Genomic DNA, 19,600 nt, shown 5'->3' with positions numbered 1-19,600 from the left:
TAAATAGAAGAGGTCTCAGTTTGAAAATAAATCATTTTACATCACATCTGTGATCCAATGTCGTTATGTTTTCTGTTATTGGTCCAACATGGCATTTCTTAATTTTTTCTAAACAAAATATGATTAAACTATTTTGAACAGGATAAAGAGAATTAATTATACATCAATAATTTGGGATTTCACGTAGATGCTGGCACATAAAAAGTATCTGTTAAAAGAAGGGCGAAACATAAAGCTGGAGAAGAGACAATTCATCCACACAAGAAATTCAATGCAGAGAAATGAGTATTTGTTTTTTGTTTGTTTGTTTTTTTAACTGTAATAGAATTTTTTTTAACAGTTCTTACTGGAAAAAACAGGGATTTCATATTTGGGAAATTTAACAGAGGAAAACTTGACGTATGTTCATAGGTGTTTACTAGGCTATTGCTCCGTGAGAATCTTAAGAAACCTAGCCATTCATTTGTATTGTAGTTTTTTTAACTCTTATATGTTGCATACAATTAACCCAGGCAGAACAAAGGCATGTTGGGAAATTTACTTGTTGCCCCTATCCATGAGAAACATGGGTATTAAACTGGGGTGAATTTGCAGTTTTGCATCCCTTCATCCAAATTACATTTGAACAAAGTAAGAGAAGTGCTTCTCTTTATGTGGAGTGGAAGACAGTTCCAAAGAAGAATATTATGAAAAGGCAGATTTGCGGAAGTTTTACATACTAAACAATGGAAAATGAAGAAGTGAAATAGCATCGTATAGATAAAGTCTAGTATTATATTATCTTTAAGAGATTCTGCAGTGTAAAACTTTTAACAACATAGCTGTCAGGAGACAATATGGTGAATCTCAACTAAAATCAAATTCATTGTGTTGTACTACAGCATAAACCCAGACAACCCAATAATGTATTCTTAAATATTTACATTATAAGAGAAATAATAGTAATAGTAATAATAGTAATAGAATTGTTATAATTATAATATATTGTTATAATACTAATAATAATGATACTAATAGTAATTTATTTATTTGTTTTGTGGAATAATAAAATAAGTATAAATAAATAAATAAAATATATTATTATAATACTAATAATAATGACACTATTAATAATAGTAATTGTAATAGTTCTACTTGCTAAAGATAGATGTGTTTTTTCAATTCTAGATCTGATTTTAAATTCATTTTAACAGTCTGAATCTCGTTTAGCTAAGGTCTTTAAGCCTACATTAGTGATTCCAGTACATAGTTGTGCTGTATTTTTGCTGTTTAAGAAAACTAACTGTTGTTGTTAAGCTATGGTTTCATTCATGTGTACCTTGTGTATGTCAGACTACTTCAGGACTTGTCTTTGCATTGGGGCAGGTCCAGGCCAGTCATCTCAGAGCTAACAGTGTAGTTGTTCTTCCCTCCCACCTGCCCTGCTGTAGCTGTGTTCTTAAACCCAGTGTGTCTTTTGTTGTCTGCCCCTTACTACAATTTGACAATATAATCCCCTCCCTTTCCCCATTATTTAAGTTATATTATTTATTATTATTGTTATTAACCATAAGAAGCAGTTATAGTTACCACTGCCCCAATTAATTCCTGTCAATATCATGCACCAGCACTTCCCCACAACTTCTCTAGCCTGCCTAAGTGAGATATGTGTCTTGAGACAGTGCAAGAACTGCCTCACACTGACAAAAATCTCACACGTAGTAAACTCAGACATCAAAACTGTCAGCAGTATACCACACATCACACCTCTCCAAGGCCATCACAGTGCATGTAATCCATCATATGCTGAGGTACTAAAGATTAACTTGCCTAAACCTCAGAGACATCCAAAAACAAAACACAGGCACAAAGCACACTCAGCATATTTAGCCTACTTCCTCACATAGCACAAGGAATCCCAAAGTCACAGCTGCAGAGCCCATAAGGCAGGCATGGACCCAATCAAACATTCTTGATTTAGGTGACGCTGTTGTAATACATACTGATGTACCTCTTATCAGGAAGTGTGATGGTTAGTCGCGTGTCTGGTGCCAGGATCTAGATCACCCATGTACTCAAATCCCAAAGCAACAAGGAGCAGTATTACTGTCACATTTCATGCCGCTGTCAATGACTTGAAGTGTACCTGCCTGGATTATATAAAGAGAGACATGACACAGCTCTCAGACTACGTGTTCCAAGCCAGGTATGAGCTTAGCACTGAACAGTTTTCTACTGTCTCCAAAGATGATGCCACAATAGGAACAAATAATAATTGACTTCAATAATTGGATTTGTTTCTGGTGTCATTCAAAGGGGATCCAATATTTGTCAGCCTGGAAGGATATGATAAACAGACTATGCTGATTCAACAGGGGTGGCTTGCAACTGTCCCTTCTAGGGTTTTGATTATTGGCAAATAAATTGTCCACCCCCATAGTGCCTTTTTTAGGCAATGACAACCTGATAAACATACCAACATAACAGAAGAAGCAAAGAAAAATGTGAAGGTGCTACCGATCAATGCTAGGGACCTAAACAAGAAACTTGACTCCCTACAGGCCCTTCTTGCCCTGTAAGACAGTGATGTCTGTGTAGTGACTGAGACATGTTTTAAAATAGTGAAGAGCACTCCAGCTGTGCAGGGCTATAACACTTTCCACAATTCTAAACCAGCTGCAGCACAGGAGGGGGGTGTGTGGAGGTGTATCAGTCTACATCCAGAAGAGATTCACATCAAGGTTAGTAAAGCAGCATAATGTACTAGAGCTTCTTTATGTGCAAATAACCATTAGAAAGGTCCCGTAGTATATATTAACTAACTCCCTCTATGGAATACTAAAGCCACAATACCTTTCTACAGGAACAAGAATCACTGAGTATTAAACCCAATACCATTTTCCAGGTGAAACAATTAGTCGGAGCACCCACTAGAGAGAATAACATTTCGGATCTTGTCCTTACTATATGGGAGCATCTTGCACCATCCCTTATATATCTTCATTAATAGTTAGTCCATAAAGCAGTCTCCTTCAAAATAAAACGGAAACCAGAGGTCCCGTCTACTCAAGGTACCTTTAGAAATTTTGTTAAGACAAGCTAACTACTCATAAGTGATACATTGGCAAGCTTCAAATTCCTAACAAACACAGTTAACTCCACTGAATATGCAGAAATGTACACTACCACACTATAACAGCATGTAAGCACCTCACAGGAACAAGTGCAGGGCAAACCCCATAATAAACCCATGGTGGAAACATAATATCAACAAGCTTTATAATAAAGGAAAATAATTTTGACAAAAGTTTGAAGAGTAACTCCCAGAATGTTATATACAATGTCACTAAAATAAACAAACAACTCAGAAGCTTAATAAAATTCACCAAATCCAAGTTTGAGGCTAGAAATAGCTACCTAAGCCAAAGACAATCACAAGACATTTTTATTTATGCTCATAATGTCAAAAGCACAACACAGCAATGTGCTGAGCTGATTGTTACCTACACTGAAGTTGAAGATATAACAAACCTACTGGCCAATAAATTCAGCTGTAACTTTGCCCCTCTCTTCCCTCCACCTGTCCCTCAAGATATACCTGAAACCGGCTCACCTCCAGCTATCACACAAGACCAAGTCCTGAAAGTGACATAAAAAATTAAATATACTACATTGATGGGTCCTGACAATATCCCTGGGTGCATCTTAAATAGCTTGATGCACTATTTATCCACACTCCTAATAATACTTTTCAGATTCAGCCTCCACACAAGTTTTGTACCAAGCAAGTGGAGAATAGTTGAAGTCATTCCCCTGCATATGGGAAGATCTTCCACAGACCCAGGCAATTACAGACCCATAAATCTGACCAGCCTCATATGCAACCCCATGAAAAGACTTATCATGGAATTAATCAGTCAGGTCATAGGGAATCTCCAAACACTGGACCCTTCTCAGTTTGGATTCATCAAGGCAGGTCATGGTTACTTGACCAGGTACACTTTTTTTGAAAAGGTCACCAAAGCAATGGATGAAACCAAAATGGTATGCACCTCATAACTCAACCAGGCCAAAGCTTTTGGCACTATTCCCCACTCAGGGATAGTAGAAAAGCTGAATGGACTGGGAATGAAGGCCTATGTCACCTGTTGGATTGCCAACTGGCTCACAGACAGGACTCAGATAATCAAAATAGGGGAAGTTACCTCCACAAAGATACAAGTCACTAATGGAGTCCCCCGGGGCTCTGCACTGGGACCTCTCTACTTTTCTGAAATAAAAGCTAATACCAAAAGGCTCTGGCTGACTATGTTTGCATATGACTGTAAGCTAGGAGAAGTAATTGAATCCCCAAATGACTTAGCCTTTCTGCAGGAATGTTTGTCTCAAATAAATAGGATTGAAACTAAATGCCAAAAAATTTATTATGGTATACTTTGGGAAGTCCATCTATCCCAGAGACCAGCTGCATTAACAATACGCCCCTAAGTGATGACCCAGTTGTTCGAGATTTGGGAACTTATGTGGACAGTAACCTAACTTTTGATCAGCATGTGTCTATTGTTTTAAGAAAGTCCTATATATTGCACAGCTTATAAGCAAAGGGATTATGTTTAGATCTAGGGATGGCATTGTCCTCCCTTATTCAGCCCTCATTAGGCCAATCATTGAATATAATACCCCTTTTGCCATGTATCTGTCCAGACACATACAACAATTGGACTGCCCACAGAGATACCTTACTAAAAGGCCTAAACAGCATGTACTACATGGACTGACTCAAAGTCCTCTCATTATAATTGGTGTCCTACAAACTGTTAAGAGGCGACCTGTGCGTGGCATACAAGGCATCCTCTGACCCATTACTGATGGATATACTGCATGTTAAGTCAAATGGCATCAGAAATATTCAGTCTAGGGATATTAAACTCTTCTGCAACATCAACAGAACAGTTTGTAGGGACAGGTATATCACAGAAGATATCATTGCTGTGGAACAAACTCCAAATCCACATAAAACAAAGTGTATTCCTGTTTACGTTCAAGCACAACTTAGATCTATCAATGGGTAACAGAAAAGTTACCCCAGAACTGTCCCCTGTACTACTAATGGACAGAGGCAGCTCCTAAGTGCTGTATCCCATGCACGAGTCCCCTTAAATTATCTATGGTATGATCCCAATTATTCTCATTAGGGGTAATATATAATTATCGACCATGGGATGAGTAGGGCCTATCTATAACCAAATGGGATAAGTTATTTTGAGCATAATAAGGAAAGTTTGCTAGGCTTAGAATGGCCCAGAAGAGCAGCTAGCCTGGAACTTACCTATAAATCTATAAATTGGAGAAGACTCATCATGCTGTTCTATAGTAACAAAGGAGTGTCTGAAAGTTCTTGTCATATTTTTCTGTTGTTACTAAGCAAAGGAAATCATGATGCGTCAACTGTTTCTTGCAAGCTGACAAATTGCTCTGCTTTTGTTCCTCAGTTTGTTCTAGCACATTTATCAGCATAAGCATTATGTCTGCTGAAAACTGCATTGTTGTTTTGTTCCTTGATGCATCAGAATTCATACAGAACATTTAGTGACATACTCAGAGATGTCTTGAGTGCATTGCCTTAACTTGTAATTGCAGTTAGGAAAAAAAACATACAAAATCCACTTCAAAGAGACAAACGTGTACTGCATCCCACATAAAAATAATATTCTAATAACTAATATCTAATAGCATATATTGTGAAAAATGTTGATTTTTTTAGGATTATATGTAAGATATTTTTGTTTTAATAAAACAACCCTACTGTTTTTTGATTACGTGTAGTGGGATCTTTTACATTCACCAACATCTCATATGAAGAATGGCACATTCAAGAATGTAGCACCCCACACTTTACAACAATTTCAGTATCAATATCTTCTTAGGTATCAATACCTTCTCAGTTATCTCTCTAGACACTTCAATGACTGTTTGCTGAAGACAGATGCTGGAGCTCTGGCTTACTTTTTTGATCAACTGTCTTTGATTTCTTTTCAGCAACATCATCCACTTCCACTAGACATTCACAGTCTCCATCTTTGTGGACCATGTATAGTTTCCATGTCATCTGCTCTAGAAGGTAAATGCGTCAGTGATTCCCATGACCATCACCTCTTCAAAACTAATAAAACATAAACAGTCGAAAGTTCTTTTGCAGACATGCCTTATCTGTAACACATGTAATCAGTTTACCCAGTTTCAGGTCATATGCATATAGACTGTAAAACACCTCAGATGAAAAAGTTAGGTCTGAAAGATACACTGTATTAAACATTCACCTTTTAATTTATGTCTCCCAAATCTCATATGTTTAGTTTTTGATGTATTTATCGGCTTATTATTCTCCTGTGCACAAATGGTCAATTTAGTAAAGTTCTTTTGCAGACATTCCCTATGTGTAACACATGTAATCAGTTTACCCAATTTCAGGTCATCTGCATATAGACTGCAGAACACCTGAGATGAAAAAGGTAGGACTGAAAGATACAATCTAATCAAGTAAGGACCTAGGACAGAGCCCTGTGGGACACCCTGACTGTAACTAACAACTTCATTTGTCCAATTGCTGTATGATACTTGCCATGTCCTATTTGTAAGCCATGCAGTTATCCATCTCATCTAGAGTACATTGATACCTAGTTGTTCTAATTTATTGATCGATGATTTGTGTATGACCTTGTCAGATCTTGAAGTTAAATCCATATAAATTACATCACAGTACAATCTTTCATTCATAGCTGTTATTATATTGTTATAGAACAATATGTTACAAGTAGTAATAGATCTATTTTCAACATATGCATGCTGACATATAGTTTCAAGTCCCAAACTATCTAACTCTGACAATAACTTATCCAATATTACTTTCTCCATTATTTTTCCACAACATGAAAGTAGACTTAAGGGTCTAGATGACTCTGGATTTGTCCTACCCCCTTTCCCTACAAGACAGGTTTAATAAGCGCATGTTTTCAGTCTTGAGTAATCTCCCCATATTTATATGACCTAGGAAATAATAGATATAATGGTATCTTGTTTTTTTAATTTCTCCAAATCTTTTGGGTTTCTAATACCATGACGGGAATGGACCCCATTCCTAAGTCAAAGTACGATTAAAGTTCATGAAATTAGTATTGTTTCAATCTTTGATGTAAGCCAGAAGCGCTCTTTGCAGCACCTACAATGTGCCCAGTAATGACTCCTTTTGCAAGTTGTATGGGGTTACATGTACTGGTAACATATCTAAATATGAATGTAGATTCTTTTTTATAAGACCCATTGCTCCTACTACTATTGGAACTTTCTGGGTATCTTTCGTCCACATTGCTTTCATTTCTGCCTGCAAATCCTGATATTTTATGACATTATGTCCCTCTGTACACAAGACACTGTAGTCACTGGGTGTGGCGATTTCAATGATCAATGCTACTTTTATCTTCTTTTCATGGGCCACTATATCCAGTTTTCTAGCATCTATCTTTTGAACTGTTGGTAATGAATAATCCCACATGATGTAAACTTCATCGTTTTGTATGACGCTTTGTGGCTCATGTTTCCAGTGTTTTTCAGCCACTTCAGTACCATAATGTTTGCACAATCCCAGTGCAACAATATGGCCACATTATTATGACTTTCAGTATACAGTCCTTCAGCCATTAGTATGTCACAGCCAGCAACAAGGTGTACGACTGTTTCCAATTTCATTTTACAAAACCTACATTAGCCTGTTTCTTCCACATGTTCAATGGACTTTGGAAACCAGTGTGTAAGTAGCCCACTTGTGCCGCCAGTATTAAACTTTCATCTCTTGGTTTGAATTCACCTCTCCTTAAGCATTTCTGCATTCATTCCTGATCAACATGAGGTTCTTCCAGAAGTTTTCTATACTTGCAACTTTATTTATGCTTTTTCCACATTTCTTGCCTTATCATCTGGCCCTTCACCTTATATTCTTTCTTTTGTTTTGTTTTTGGCACTTCCAGTTGCTATTTGAGTTTTATCTACTTCTAGTTTGATTTCCATTCCTGCTTGACACCGACATGCTTCTGCTAGATTAAGCAGAGAAGTCAGTTTAGATTTATTCTCCTCATTTTTCAAAACTTTCAATACATTTGGGTCTTCTGAGATCAGCAGATACGTTTGATTGTAGATCTATACATGTAATCAATTTCAAGGAGGCCCATCCCTCCTTCAGAACAGGGAATATATAATCTTGCTATGCACTAATTTTTATAAATCATTTGGTGAGCATGAAGCATCCTTTTTGTTTTCCTATCTAATCTATCCAACATGTTTTGGGACCAGTCAATCACTCCAAAACTGTAAGTTAGAACAGGAAGAGCAAATTGGTTTATAGCTTGGATTTTTTGCTAGATGTCAACGCTGTTTTCATGATTAATTTAAGTCTTCTAAAGTATTCCTTACTAAGTTTTATTCACATCTGCTCATGTTTTATTGTTGATCCTTCATTAATTTCCAAATATTCATGCACTCTCTCTTCTTCAAGTTCTTTTATATCACATTTTTGACTGAAACTGATGTTTTCTTGGTGTTGCAGTTTTCCTGCTTTAAAGGATGCTTTTGCACATTTATCAAGACCAAATGACATTCGTATATCATCGGAAAAAGTTTTGACAACTTGCAGTTTTGTTTTCAGTTCTTCATCTGATGAGCTATACAGTTTTATATCATCAACAAAGAGAAGATGAGAAGTCCTTACACTTTGTTGTTTTCGAGGAGCCAAATTATAGCCATGGCCTAAGCTGTTAAGTAGACAGCTTAATGGGTTAATGGTAAGGCAGAATAGCAACAGTGCTGGCATCAGTTCCCATGTATAGTTTAAATGGCGTCAGAAAGCAAGTTATTGATCTGTGATTTTTAGGGTAGCTTGCAGGTTCACTCTTAAGAAGGAGCATAGTTGTTCCTGTTGTTAGCCAGGTTGCTGTCTGTTCAGGGTGCGCATATAAATAGTTCTTACTCATGGCTACATTTTCGTGCAAAGATGTTAATACTTTTAACCAAAAGTTAGGTATTGCATCTGGGCCTGGAGTTTTCTAGTTACAGGCTTTTCTTAACTTTGTTTCAATCTCTCTGGCTGTTACTTCATCCTGTTTCATATCCTGTACCTTTAAACTTCTTAGTCTTTCTTTAACTTCTTCTATCCATTTAGCATCTTTGTTATGTTCCACAGGATCTTCATAGATACTTCTCCAAATTTTATCTACTTTTTTTTTTGTAGGTCTTTCAGTTCCTTTTACCATGTTTCACAGTTCTCCAGAAAACTATTTTGGGTCATCAATACATTTCTTATTTTGTACTTTGCCTTTATATTTATCTGCATATCTTCTACGTTTTACTCGTTTAATGGTACTTCTACATTTTACTGGTTTAATAGTACTGTCAGTTCTTGCTTAAGTGTTCTCAGGCCATTATTATTAATTCCGTCTCTTCCCAGTGCTTTGGTTGGATCCATTTTGTGCAGTTCTTTTTCAATATTATCTAATTTGATTCCAGTATCTGAGGTTACCTGGATGTCACTAGGACAACTTATCACCCCCCTTTGTGGAGCCAAACTGTTTAGCATAAGATTTTATAAATATAGCTATAATCTGTTGTGCCTGAGAATAAATTTTACTTTATCAGTTTGTATGTCTTTACTCTTTCTACATCTTATATATTTATAAAATGTTTCCTGTTATGCTCAATATCTTTATATAAATTTTCTTCTAATTTTTCATGATCTTATCTTCACACTATGCTTCATTTGTTTGTCTAGCTTATTTATTTCAGTTTTCGAAGTCATAGTTCGATCTCTCTTCCATTTCTTATATTTTTTGTCTCTCACTGTAACCAGGTATCTTGTTCTTATGGAAATATATCCCCTTGACATTGTAGGCCTAGATTCTGATGTTAAACATTTCTATTTTTCGCACTCCAACAGTTTCTCTGTAAAACTTTCCACATTCCAGCCAAGGCAGCATAATATTCACACAAAAACATAGTCACCAACTTCAATTATTTCCAAATGTCTTATCCAGCTAATAATCCTGTTAATTGCAACAAGTCCTGATTGATCCCATACAATATAAAAAGCATTTCTTTAGCGTTAAGTTGGATCAACCTTTTGTTATCATCATCACTTCCCTTCTACTGAGCATGCACCTCTCTTTCAATATCAGATTCCAAACAACTCACATTGCCTGTACTTTTTTCCCTTTTACCATTATATGACATACAACAGTCTCACACTACAGCTTTGTCAAATTTATCTTGAATGACCTAGTTTAACTTAATAAAAGCATTCACAATTTATATAGAGCAACCTAATGAAACAAGCAACCATCTGAATCACCATGAGATATCTACTAACTCCTATTATACCTCGTATTAACTCATCTAATAGTTACCTATTAAAGAATATAAACTCTGTGGCTCAAGCACAAAAACTGGAACTACTGTTTTATTGTTACAGTTTATGCAGTCAGTCCTTAAGGTTTATGTATAAAGCAGTTGACACAAGGTTTTTCAGAGAGCTTTAGTGTAAAATTTAATGGCACTGTGACTTTCACTGAGAGCTTACAGAGTTCTTTTTTGGGGGGTGTCATTTTCTACACTGTGGTATGATCACTGAGTTGGTATATATAATTTAGGAGTGGGAGCAGAACACAGGGGTGCAGGGGGATTCCCCCTGCAAAAAAGAGATTTAAAAAAAAACATATTGTTGATTAGAATAACTCAATCAGTCTGTAAATCCTGACAAAACATTTATATAAATAAATACATATTTTTGTCCTTTTCCATAAATATATCTGTTTCCAATCTGCTTTCATGTTATCTTTATACCTCCAACATGTACAATTATTTACACTTTATTTATTTTCACTACCTTATCTGAAGTATAGAATGCTCTTGTCAAGAACTTCCATGTATATATTCTCCAAAAGAATGAAGAGTTTGTGAAGTTTATGAAATTTAGCATAAGCATTTTTTTCTTTTATTTTCCTGTTTCCTCATATGTAAATATATGTACCCAGTAGCAAACAGTAGGTTTTCATGTTTTGATCTTTTCTTATTTTTTACAATGGTAACAATTTAGTATTATCCTATAAATGTAATCTAGATGCCTTGGGTATTTTATTCTATTTATATCATTCATAACTCGAATGTCATGTGTGATGTTTTCTTTTCCATCTTGTATATTGAACCAGCCTATTCTAGACAAGTAAATTTTTTTTATTATTCGCTCCAAAGTTTTAACTTTAGTTCCTTCTATGCAATTATACTGAGCTTGGACTTTTTTCCTTTTCAGTTTAACATTTAATCTTCATTTGCAGGTTCCATTAGGCCTCAATTTGCAAAGAGCTGGAATATTGTAAAAATGTACATTTATTACTGAGGTATGGATATATATACATTTTTATTTGTATATTTAGAGTTAAAGAAATTATATATGTTGTATTGAAAATAACTGTATGCTATAGGCCTTGTGGCACAGAGGGATAAAACCTTTACTTCACCCAAGATGACTTGTGTTAAATTAGTGGAATAGACACTATATGGGCCATGGGGGAGGGTGGGACTGAGTGGCCAATGCCAGCTTACTCATCTGGGGGGTGGAGGCAGCATTGGCTCACTGCAAAAATGCCATGCTATGAGCCAAGTGAGCTATGTGTAGCTTACAGCAGAAGTGTTCATGCCCCTCCTGATGGTAGCCATAATGGAGCTCCCAAGGCTGCCACAGGGTGGCAGGAATTAGAACACATTGTCCAGTGGCAGTATGATACTGCACTAACATCCTCGATTTCCATACTAGCTCCACATATGGGTTGTGTTGAGTACAGTGGAGGCTAAGGTTGGTCTGGTAAATGGAGTGAATGAGGAGAGGAGCTGGTGGCAGCTGAGGGGAGGAAAAAAGAAAACAGTTCAATGCTGTTAAACATTATTTATTATTAGTCAAATCCTCATTTAATTTAGGCATTTCAGATGTGTGTTTTTTTTTCAATTTGTGTTACATTTATCACTAAACCTGTATATAATAGTTTCTGATCTTAGAGGCAATTACACAGTATTCTATGTCAGGAAATACTCTCTCCCCATTACTCCAATCTGTAGCATGTTTTCTCTAAGTTATCCTGGATTTATTAGGATGACCCAAGACAATAACAACATTTTCCATTCTTTTAGCTTGTGATTTATTACGTGATGAAACAATATAGTTTGCAGTAATCCTTCTTCAAATATAAAAAAATCCATTTTAATTTCAATAATAGTATTTATTTCAACTATTTATTCAACCGATTTCTTTAGATATTATTCCTAGATAGTTAATTTTCCTCTCATCGTCTGTGTTATATTTATCCTTGAGCTTTGTTTTCTACTTTTATTTGGGGGGGGGGGTTACAGCAGTATGTTTAGTTTTGCTACTATTAAATTTTAATCTAAATATATTTTTATAATTTGGAATTATTATCCTAAACCTGACATAGTTAGCAGCTTTATAACTAAAGTAAAAAAGCATGGTGCTAAGGGACATCAATGATTAGTGCCATTCTTAATAAAATAAAATGGACCAATTTTCATAGAAGTTTTATTTGTTTCATATAACATTTTTAGAAAACTGATGTGTTGATGGAAATCATGTTTTCTAATATCAAAATAAATAATGGTAACAAAAGCATTTTCAATGTTGTGTCTTTCGGCTTTTCCCAGTTAGGGGTCGCCACAGCGGAATTCCGGTCTGCTAATGATTGGCAGTAGATTTTTACGTGCTGAGTTGCCGGCCCTGACACACAACCTTCAACGAAGGTACGCCCATTCAAGCATGTCTCCACACAGAAGACGCTCTAGCTGAGAATCGAACAGGACAACGTCTTACTGTGAGGCAACAACGCTACCGCAGCACCACCACCGCAGTTATCAAAAGCATTTTCAATGCTGAGCCTAAATGTGCCTTTTCTTCCTTACTGTTATTAGCATAGTCAATTAATGTTATTATTCTCTTTATATTGTCTTGAATTTGTCTATTAATTATAAAGACTCTTGATCTTCATTTATTAATTCTGTAATACTATTTCTTAACCTATCCACAAATACTGAAACAAACAATTTGTAATCAACATTCAGTAATATGATTGGCCTATAGGACACACACTTGATACAGGATTGTTGTCATCTTTTAATACTAACATTATTAATGAATACTTCCAATGTACGGGTACATTACTATTAAGTGGGACATTATTATACATACATTTGTTATAAAATATATTATTTTAGACAGAAACAAGCTATATACTTCAGGTATTAGTCCAGCTATACCTAAGGCTTTATTTTCTTTTATTTTTCATTTGCTTTGAGGTGTCTTGATTTTTATTTATCAATTTATTTATTTATTTGTTTTCCTGAATATTTAATGATTTTCTATCCCATTCTTTGTATTTATTTATTATCTGGATGATTATTTTGCATATATAATAATTTATTTATTTGTTTGTCTTTGTTTACCGGGAAAGTCTGAATGGGTAATACCCATTTTCAGCAGAGGCCCGGGGAGAAAAATCTCCATTTGCTTACATTGCATTATATTAAGTTCCAGTTAAACACAGAGTAGCTACATTTCTATTTACATTTATACACAAACAGTAGTTACATTTATATATTCTAAGATTTTACAGAGTTGGAAGTTACTGAAGAGAAAGTCCACATGCAGCTTAGTGGATTGTACATGCAGCAATCATGTATAAAAATTGTTTTGTCATTTCAGTGAGAGGATGAGTGTATTCTGTTTAAGGACAATATTTAGAGAGTATTGTATGGTGAACACAAATCTCAACCTTGAGATGAGAATGTGCAGGGCCAGGATTAATTAAGATGTTGTTTAAGCATTGGTTTAAAACTACTGAGTTTGTCAGAGAGTTTTATTTGTGTGATTTGTTTGGGGATACTATTCCAAAGTTTAGCAACATACTGGGAGTACAACGAGTCTCCTGCAACATTATTTTACTTTTTTGTAAGTAAAAAGAATTTGTCATCAGAGCAGAGGTCCCTTGCTGGACAGTAGGTCAGTAATACGTTATGTAGTGTAGGGCATTATTCTAGATGATGAATGAGTTTGTGTGCTGTAGTTAGTTGTGAATATGTTAGGTAGTTCTATAGTTCAAACCAGTTTAATTGCTTTAATCTCTGACAATGGTGGGTCCCATGATGAAGGTTGGTGGCAAATTTAGAAACGTTATTGTAAGAAGAGGCAAGTTTCTTTCTTTGAGTATTGTTTAAGTTTGTTAGAATAGGAGTGGTGTCTAAGTAAGTTGGCAATAAGAAGGTGGTGGCTAGAGTTTTTCTTGCAGTATCTGTAAGGAATCCATTGATCCTATACATGGGTCTGTAAGGAATCCATTGATCCTATACATGGGTCTGTAAGGAATCCATTGATCCTATACATGGATCTGTAAGGAATCCATTGATCCTATACATGGGGCCTAGTTTCTGGTGAGTAGATTTAATGATGTGCAGTATATGCTGGTCATATGAGATTGTCATTTATTATAATTCCTACAGGTTTACTGTGAGTTACAATTTCAATGACAGTATTATTTGCTGGCTTTATGGTAAAAAAAATGCTTTTGATTTTGGCAACTTTTTGAGGTAAAAAGTATTGTTAGTTTTCTTGGGGCTGAGTAGGAGGTTTGATTCTTTGAGCCAGGTTTCTACAGAAGAGAAAGATATTTGGATAATGTCTTGGAGCTTATTTATTATTGAGAGTGCACATATTACTGTTGAGTCATTTGCATACTGAACTAAACTAGCATGGTGAGTGGAGGTCGTTAATAAATATATTAAATAGGAGAGAATCTGGGATGGAGCCCTGAAGGACACCTGTAGTAATTGGTTGAGAAGATGAGTAGGTTTGTTATCATTGTTGTATTCCAGATAGGTAACTAAGAAATCACAACAAGGAGCATTGTGAAAGTCCTATTGAGGGGAGTCGAACAAGCAGTTGCTGGTGTGAGACAATATCTAATGCTTTTGACAAGTCAAAGAACATGGTAGACACAAACAGACTATTGTTTCTACATTGGTTTATTATATTGGTAAAATGTAACAGAGCAGTAGTGGTGCTTTGCTGGGGCCTAAAGCCATGTTGTGTTTCTGAGAGCAGGTTATTTGAGATTAGGTACTGCATCAGCTGCATATGGATGCATTTCTCTAAAATTTTGGAGAGAGGGAAAATAATCATTATCAGTCTGTAGTTATTAAACTCTGTAGATCTGCTACCTTTGTGCAGTGGTATGATGTAGGATTTTTTTCCGCAGTGATGGGACATATTTTTCTGCTATGGACCAATTAATTAGTATGGACACAGGGAAGGGTATGACTTCTGTAGCCACTTTTAAGTAATCTGATGGTAGTTGGTCTACAGCTATGGAAGTAGTTTTTAGTTTAAGGATCAACTTCCTTATGAGCGAGATAACTACTGGACTAAAACTGAAGAGCTATGGATGGTTTTTACTGGACAGGGGTAGAGGGGGAGCAAATATATTAGTGTGTAAGACAGATAAAATTTATTGTATATATAGAATTAAACTGTGTGGAGATAGAGTCTGTTGTATTATATATACTATATATCTTGAGGGTATCCCTACGATAGTTTGATCAAAATAAGTGAAGAAGTGGGAACAAAAAGAGACACAGTTTTTAAACCAATATTAAAAGGTGGTCTTTTAAAGACATCACAGTTAACATTACACAAACGGATAAAAATTAGAAAAGTGACAACAGGGAAAGGGCCATGGTATTACCTTTTAAGGAGGTTACCTGCAAGGTTAAAAATATTATGCAGGAAACTTGGCAAACTGTATTTACGAGTGAGTTGAGGGATATTTTAGGTAGTGGGCCAGATTTTGTTTACAGTAGGGGGAAGAATATTAAAAAGTTGTTGGAAAATGGTATGGATTCAAATATGTGCAAAATGTCGAAGATGAAAAAATGTGGAATGTGGAGTACATGTAAATTTATTAATGATGGGCCATATGTTGCGGTGCACATTTACAGGAGAACCATCAGAAGTCCCGGATTTTGCAACTGCAACACTAAGATGGTCATTTACATCACTACTTGTATGAGTTGCCCTACATTTTAAGTAGGAAAAAACATTTGGAAGTTAAGAATAAGGATTTTAGAGCATGTTAGGGACATTAGGAATAGAAAAATGGCTAGTGCCCTTTTTATGCATAGTACAAAATGTAATGATTTTAAAAATATTTAATTTTTTGTTATCGACCGAGTCCCTTATAATGAGAAAGGAGGAGATGACAAGACTCTTTTGGAGGCAAAAGAATGTTTGTGGCAATTGAGACTTCATGCCGCTAGACTACCTTGTATAAATGAACATATCCCTATTGCTAGGATATTGAAATACAGATCTCATTGTATTTGATTAAAGTGTCATTTTATATAGGATTTTAAAATATTTAAATAGTGAATCAATTGGTACACAGTAGAAAAAATTTTAGAGGATGATTTTATTATGTTTATTATAGGTAATTAATGTAATGTTTGTATTAATTTGTATAATGTATTAATTGATGTATTATGATTGGGTTCTTTAAACACAGGGGTATTGCTTTGGGTGTAACGTGATAAAAGCTGAATTAATGAAATGGTTTTTACACTCTGATGATGCCTGATATTGTGAACGGGTGAAAGCGCTAACTGTTTGTTATGCAGTTTCATTTCCAATAAGGCCTTAAAACTTCCACGGAGCTGGTCAGTGTTTGTTTTATTAGAGTCTGTTGTATTGTCTGTTTTTGGAGAAGGAGTGGTGGTCTTGTCAGGGTGGAGTAGTTCATTTAGTGATGACCAAAAATTGGGTTCTTTTTATGTTTGTCTTGTAGGTGGGTATAGTATCTTTACTTATCTTGTTTGACATGCTCATCCTTTGACAAGGTTTCTAAGATGTCTAAATTGATGGAAAGCATTTTAAGCTCTATTTTTATACTATTTTTTCCAGGATTTATCCCTTTTGTTCATGACTTTTTTGTTTCTTTTGTCAGCCATGGTGTGAGGCTGGACTCTAGTACTTTATTACGTAGTGGTGCTAGATTATTTAAGGTCTGAAAGAATATGTTATTAAAGTATTCTCCACAGTATCTAGCAGCATTGTTCTAAGTATATTTCAGTTCTATTGTTTTAATGTTTAATTGAAAATATATTTGCTGAAATTGGTTGTATATCATGTTTGATTATAGATAATACGTTTATGTAGGTTATGATGAGTTCTAATAGAATATGTCAGTATGTGATCACTTATGCTGAGAGGCAGCCTACTTTTGTCAGTTGTCTGGTTTGCTTGTAAAAATCCAGTCTAGTGTTGAGTGTCTCCATGAAGTTTTATTGATTCTAGTATGTATGGTTATAATTGTCTGAAGTTGAACATGTTTATGGATTCAGTGGGGGTGGTGGAATTTATAAGTTGACAGTCTATATTTAAGTCTCCAAGTATTATAGTTTCATGCTTAATTTGTTAATAAGATTTTTGTCAATAAGATTTTAATGTGCCCCACAGAATGCCTTTATTTATTTTATTAATGCCTTTATTTGTATTTCTATCATTTTTATTATATTCATAATTTTAATACTGTATTTTTTAATATATGTATTTCTATTATAATTAAATGAAAAAAAAAAGTATTTATCTCGTCTAAAAGCCAGTGCTTAAAGTCATTTAATGTAGTAGTACATGCTAGAATCCATAACATGTGGGTAATAATGTCTTTATTAATTGTTAATTTAAAAAGAAGGATACTTTGACCTCATATAGAACATATTATTGTTTTAAAGCAGTCAAGCTTTGAAGGAAGTGTTCTATCAATATTGGTTTGGGTGCAATAAACGTGATTAATGTGTACATTTTAATGAGTGTTCTTTTTATCACATAAAGGCTTTAAATTAATTAATTCTACCCACTTTTTAATCATTAGCTGTTGCAGAAATTTTGTGAGCTTCAGAAGCATGTGTATCCTCTTCATCTTAAACCTCTCTTCATGTTGCTTAAGAACACATTAAGGTGTTTTTTTGCATATTTAGTTCCTAAGCCTACATTTCCAGGGTCATAATTCTATTTTGGTATTTAATAACGGTCATCAAACACATCACATCTTTAACATTGTATGTACATTTTATTTTTGGCATTAATGTATTACTTTCCATAATATTAATTCAACTCTTCTTTTAAATTTACACTATTTCCCAAATATTTTTTGATTTATGTTGAATTTGTCTTTTTCTTCCAGTAGAATATGAGGTTCTTGTATAAAAGCAATATCAATTTTGTTAGATTTACTTACACAAACCAAATATTTTTTCACCATTGTTCAGACCATTAAAATGAATAGAAATTATATTAAAATATTTGATCATGTTATTTATTTAAAATAATACTATTTTCATATTTTGTACATAATGATACGGCACCATTTTCACAGACATGATCACATCAGGCATTCCTTTTCCTGCCAGGAGGTGGTGAGCATGTTCCTTCTACCCTGGCAAGAGTTTTAATGTCTGACCTTCTACTGGTAATCAGGTCAGCATTGCTGTACAAGGATGCTATATGTTGCTATGACATCAGTTAAAACTTGTAGATGTTTTAAAAAGTTACATTTGGATTTACCTAATTTTGGTTAAAGACATTTATTCTCATTTTTTAATTTATTAACTGGACAAACCCACAAAGCACAAGTCTCATTTCAGTGGTGACCTGGAAGCACTAATTGAATCAGTGATTTGTCCACAATAGGAAAATAGGAAATTTCTAATGAAAAGTTATTAAATGTATTTTGATATCTATTCCTGCATTTTGTAATTTTGGGCAGCAGAGTTGCAAACAGAAATTACAAAAAAAAAAATGTTTGCTAACAGTCATAAATTTCAACATAAAAACATGCCTTAAGAAAATGTTTGGTTTTCCTTGTTGCATTTAACTAGTTACAAGAGTCAAAATAAATAAAATGTCTCACTGTGTTAAAATGTGTAAAGTTAGACAAATCTGTGACTAGTAGCCTCATTACATTTTCTATTCTATCTCCAAAAATGTTCACATTGCAATCTTTTTTTTTTTTCAAATTGCAAAATTAGTGTCCTACCTTCACCACATGAAGATGGTGGATTACAGATGGAGGTTATATTATACCTCCCTTTATTGCAGTTTCCTTGTTTTGAGTTGGTAGAATGCCTTGTACCATCACATGCTTCTACTGCTAAAACTTAACCCAGTATAATATTTACATCATTTGGACTTCAGGGGTTGTATTCGGAGGAATTAAACATAGCAGCTTTTTATTTATGTTTATTTATTTATCTGATTATTTGTTGATATTCTTGACCAGGAAAGTCTGACTGAGTGAAAAACCTGTTTTCAGCAGAGACCAGAACAGAAAAGGTCCACAAGATACAAATTAAAGGTAACATACATACATAGAGTGATGAATTATTTGAGCATGCAATAATGGAAAAAAAGACTAATTATTGGAGCATAAAATAATGAAAAAAAAAAAACACTTTGTAAGAAACATATGAATAA

This window comes from Protopterus annectens, chromosome 9.part0 (genome assembly GCF_019279795.1).
Source record: "Protopterus annectens isolate FY-2018-M chromosome 9.part0, PAN1.0, whole genome shotgun sequence".
Classification (NCBI taxonomy): domain Eukaryota; kingdom Metazoa; phylum Chordata; order Ceratodontiformes; family Protopteridae; genus Protopterus; species Protopterus annectens.
Note: the sequence above shows the minus strand (reverse complement) of the source record.